At 24.6% G+C, this 5,861-nt stretch overlaps 1 long non-coding RNA gene across 1 annotated transcript; it reads right to left on the bottom strand.

Moving 5' to 3' along the window:
• Window positions 1-3,227: 3,227 nt before the first annotated feature.
• LOC111617020 lies at window positions 3,228-5,652 on the bottom strand. Its single transcript, XR_002755362.1, has 2 exons — window positions 5,420-5,652; window positions 3,228-3,299 (listed from the first exon to the last, which is right to left on the bottom strand). It is a non-coding gene; the product is annotated as an uncharacterized LOC111617020 (long non-coding RNA).
• Window positions 5,653-5,861: the final 209 nt, after the last annotated feature.

The following is a 5,861-nucleotide window of genomic DNA, read 5'->3' as shown; positions in this document are numbered from 1 at the left end:
ATATTATTTTTACGTGTTTTAGCTGGCAACACTGGATCGACCATGAAAGGGAGCCAGTATTTAAACGAGGCTTAATTTTCTAATTTTTAATGATAAAATAGCGACGATTATTATTTAAAAAAAAAATTTGACAGGCTTAACATGGAGGAAAATTCAACGCAAAGTAGGTTAATAGCGATATACTAATATACTAATTACATGGGATATAATAATATACTACACTAATAGTGGATTTTTTCATACTTTTCGGTTATCTGACTTTTCAATTATCTGACCAACCCCAGTACCCAATTGAGTCGGATAATCGATGCTCTACTGTATATCATTTAATTTCAAGATATTTTGTATACCTTAAAAATAATTAATTCTATCCCGAGATTTTCCGGGATCCCAGGAAACAGTTCACTTTTATCCCGGAATCCCGGGACAAGCAAAAGACCAGGAAATGAGAAATCCTAATTATTATTACTCCTTTAATTTTACAACTTTTCAAATGCTTTGATATGCACATTTTATTGTTTCTAGGAGATTAAAGAAAGAATAATCTAAATGTTTTCTGTACCTTTCAAAGCAACTTCAGTTTGTTCATCTACAGCACACAAATCTTTCTTAATTTTATTTAGAAATAATAGCAATGTTTTATTTTCAGATACAAATATTGCTTTTGTTATGAACAGATTGATTACAAGTATTTTATCAAAATTTTTTAATATATTTGACTTCTATAATTTAATTATTTTTTTGACAATTTAGTATTTATTTCAATACTCTTAATTAGGATAATTCTGATAAAAATTTATAAATGTTTTATTAAATTACTATAAATAATGAAATGATACCAGTAATATCCAGCAAATTATTAAATAATAAAAACAGGAATTTGACAATTTTTAAATCATCATCATCAGGTTAAAATAGTAGTTAAACATATACATATTTATATATATAAAAATTTAAACATCACTTTAAACAAAATGGAATAATTATTTCATTGGTAGAAAGTGTGGATGTCAACAATGACAATGATATAACCAGATACTTATTAGGGATAAGACTTAAATTTATATGTATACTTCAAAGACAAACTAATTAAGAAGTACCTAATTGATTATAGGTGTACCTAAAGATGGACCTAATTGAACTGGATTCTCAATTAGGAACTGGACAAATCTGAAACATCTGGAGAAACTAGAAATGTACAAAGCTACTTTTTGAAACACTGCAATAAATTACAGAGATGCCAAGGCAGTCTGTAAAGCATGGAGATCCATCTTTGAAGTACATCTATAATTTTAAGTATCTTTAATAAATATCTGATTACATCATTGTTGACATCCACACTTTCCACCAATTAAATAATTATTTCATTCTGTTTAAAGTGATGTTCAATTTTTTTATATATGTTTGACTGCTACTATAATTTAACTTGATGACGATTTAAAAATCATCAAACATTTGTTTTTGTTATTATTTAATAAATTGCTGGATATTACTGGTATTATTTTGTTGTTTATACTTAATTAAATCCAGTTTTTCAGGTATTGAAAAATTATCATTAAATTACTATATTTTCATGCATAAAACCAGTAGAAAATTTCTAAAACAAAACTAAAACCTTTCAATAACCCACTCAATGTCTATGGGAAAATGCACCTATGGAGTAATCATTGCTCCATAGGTGCATTCATAAATGCAATTTAAAATTGATGGATAACCTGTTCCATCATATAACCCAAATACCTTTCATCAAATAACCTGAGGGTTACATGCATCAAAGTAGAGCAATATAATATTTAGGTACAGTTTGATTATATGCTAAACTAACTGTTACCCATGACTTTGCCTATGTGGATTTTGCAAGCAAACCCCATTTATATTCAGTATTTCAACAACCATAGTAATTGTTATATAACACCTACTGCTGAGAATCAAACAAACTATTTTCAATTTGATCAATTTTCTGGAACGTTTACAATCATTCTATAATCAAACCAATATGCAATTACAAATTCAAATTTAAAACAGTTCNAATTGCATATATATATATATATATATGCATGAAATTATTGTAATTATAATATTGTAATATATATATATAATCTGCAGAAAACTGCTGTAACAAAAATAAAAATGCCATATATCCTGCACTTCTGAAGCAGATAACATGTATGCAGCTTAATTTAAAAACATGGTTTCAGACATTCATTTTTTCCATGTTTCTTTCATTTTATTTTCATTATCAATTTGTTTTGTTGTAAATGTAATTATAAAATAAGTGAAATAGAAAAAGCAATGTTTAAGATGGAACTGCATAAACTGCATTAAGTTTTAAAAATAATATCTGTTCAATCGTATGTGGTAAACACCTGATGGATTATAATCAAGCATAATAATACAACATGCTGTAATTTTAGTTTTTCCATTCAATTGTTGTTTTGTAAGCATTATGAAAAAATTTTATTGTTCTCTTCTATCTTGAAAGCTATTTAATATTTTAAATTAAACATGAATGTTACTTTAATTAAAATAAAATATATTTCTACAGTATAGAGTTTACAGAATGAATGAAATGAAATAAATCAAAACAGTATCATCTTTGATTTTAATTCTGTTAGCAAACTGACAGAAAGTAATAATGTTGTGTATAAACAAAACACTACATGGTCAAACTAGATATATCATTTTAAAAATATTATTATTTTAGTCTTGAAAAATGTATCATTAAATAATATTAATTAACAACATAACTAAACATCAAATAAGAGATAATGTTCTTGTATGGTATTGTATACTTAACATCACATTCTGACAAATACAGCTGCTTTAATTAATAACTGCATCAAATATAAAGTTCAATCTTAAACCATCTAATAGACTATATGAAATTTCATAACTGATTATTTGATTATTTTTTAATATTTTTATTTCATTTATAAATACATAAAATATTTATTATTTATAAGTTATTTTATTATTTGTAGTTAATCTTTAGTAAGCATTCTTTTTATTTCTAAAATTTACTAAATTATTAAAACAAAAAGTTCATTAAAACTATTATCAAATTCATTTATTTATTAAAAACAGTCACAATTTAAAAATTCCAACAAGATTATAACTAATTATAATTACTAATTGTAAATTGTTATTATTACATATTAAGTATATATTTTCAAAAAATGTTATGGAAATTAGAAATAAATTTATTACCAGAACTATTCTTCTCACTATTTGTTTTTATAACTGGACAGAATTCTACAATTGTGCCTTCTCCAAACCTTTTTCTCCAATATTCAATGTAACTGAAAAAGTTAAAACTTTTCAAATAAATTGTAAGCAATAAATTTTTATTTTGATAGTCAAATTTAAAAAGTGCAAATTTAATCTGACATCTCATCTTTATGAATTGAGACTGATATTTAATGATAAAATATATTTTGATTATTAATTTTAGTAACAGTTATAATGCTACTCTTTATTAATATATAAAACTTTAAAATTGTATAGATATTAAATCTAATCAATTATATGTAATATAAAAGTGAAGACATCAAAAATTTAAGTTTTACATAAAAATTTGTTTTAAAACAAATAGAGGAAACTTCTGTTTTATAACCTAACTGCTTCCTTGAAATCCATTAAAAAAGAAGCATTCCTTTTGCTATAGGCTCCATATCAAATTGAAATTACATTCCTGGACATATGAATTTGAACTAAATTAATATAATTTTATTAGGGTAACCTGTAGCAGTATGGCCAGTTGGTGTTGTGAAATTCTTCAACTTTAACATAGCATAGTCAGCCACTATCATCTTCAGACTAATTAAAAAGTACGTATAAACAAATCAAAAGCATATAAATAATAGTGTGCTCTGGTACAAAATGTATAATAATGTCTACAACATTCAGATTGCATACAACTCATCAAGTTTTGGGAAATTACAAAAATATGACAATCAAGCATTTTCAATATGGCACCATTCTGCTCCCATTGTGTAATAAACTATATAAATTAAATAAAACTATATTCAGATAGCTTTATTCTTGACTTCAACATTATTTTATCATCAGTATCATTTGGATTACCTTTATAATTTAGATCTAGCTTTAATTAATAATGGCTCCATAAATAAACAATAAATACTTAGATACACACTCATAAAATTTAAATATTTTAAAATTTTTTGGTGTGAGATATGGGAATGGCTTGCAATATACTTGTAATTTTTCATAACCTTTGGTCTAAATATGTCTGCTTGTATTTCCTACAGCCATCATTCTTTTGCAAGTGGTATACTTCTTGCTCTGTCTATTGACAAAATTTTAAGATTGAAATTTGAAATCTATATCACAATTTTGTGACTTTTATCAAATTTTTTCACAACAAAACGTTTTCCCACTATGTTTTTCATTGATGTTTTTACTATTATTATTAAATAATTTAATATTTAGTTCTTTTAAAATGTAAATACAAATAAGAAAATAAGTATAAACATCAAACTACTTTAGTATAATGCACTTTTTTACAATGTGCAAATTTGAATATTTACTGAAATGGCATATAAATGAAACAAAAACTAAAATTTTGTTGCACACATCATTATATATCTTAGTCAAAAGACATAAAACAATAAATAGAATGAAAATAAACAATTACCCAATCAGAATTGAGCACACATGCAAATTTCTTCTGAAAGGTTTAGATAGATGACTGACACAACTCTATTGCAAAAAGGTATAATGCACATGGGACAAGATACTACTAATTTGAGGTAGAAAGCATATATTTTAAATGAAATAAATTAAAAATATGATTAAAAATTGCAGCCCAGCATTGTGATGATGTCACAATAAATAATTAACTCATTTTTATACTAACTATAATTTTATGAGTGCTTCCTTGGACTGCTTTGGAGAAAAATTTCTAACCTTTTGAAAGAAATTCCTCTTTCAAGGTCAAGATAAGATGGTGCTTTCAATATGGTTATCATTATCAGCCAGCTAAAGGGTTTGTACATTGAGAATGACACAGCAAATGTTCTAAAAATTTTTTAATTGAAATTTTGCTTTTAAATGTTTTTCTGTAGAACAATTTTAGTGGATCTGAAAATGGAACAAAGTCTCAGAAAACATTTATCTTTCTAATGGTACTTTCTGACTTCTTTAATTTTATGAGTGTGTATCTATGTAGTTATTGTTCTATAATTTTCTCTTCCTGTATTCTCTGTTATGTAAAATGAATATGTAAAATTTTATTTGAATAATATATTGATTCTCAATTCAAGTTTTCTCATTTACTTTAAACTTTAAATTACAAAACTTGGAGAAAAACATTAACAAATTTCTATAAAATTAAATGTTAAATTTATTTTGGCATAATATAATAAATTTGAAAATAAAATTAAAAATTTATAAACTTTACCTTTTGAAGTCTGCAATTAATTTAACTTTATCTATAACAAACTTATGTTCTTTAAATAAATGATGAATAAACCTATTATGTTGTGGATCTGACTGTATTGAAAATGTCTCGTCACAGAACAAACATGTTAAAGAATTTTCTGGAGATTCATCTGCAGAAGTGTCAATTTTTCTTGATGGCAGAATAAGAGGTTCAAGGACATCATCTACATTTTAAAAAATTTAAATTTAATATTCAATAACAATTTTAATTAACATTAAAAATAATTAATAAATTTGTTACAGAAAATATTAATCATATAGTTTTTTATTTAAAAAAATGTTAATAAACTTTATAATTGTCTACATTTTTCATATAGAATCAGAATTACAGTATATTTTAAGTTAATCTAATATAAAGCTCCTTCACTGACTTACTGACATGAAATGTTTGAGTAGAAGCA

This window comes from Centruroides sculpturatus, unplaced genomic scaffold (assembly GCF_000671375.1).
Source record: "Centruroides sculpturatus isolate CEXI.00-Female unplaced genomic scaffold, Cexi_2.0 scaffold4378, whole genome shotgun sequence".
In the NCBI taxonomy this organism is placed as follows: domain Eukaryota; kingdom Metazoa; phylum Arthropoda; class Arachnida; order Scorpiones; family Buthidae; genus Centruroides; species Centruroides sculpturatus.
This window is presented reverse-complemented; position numbering and strand designations above follow the sequence as displayed.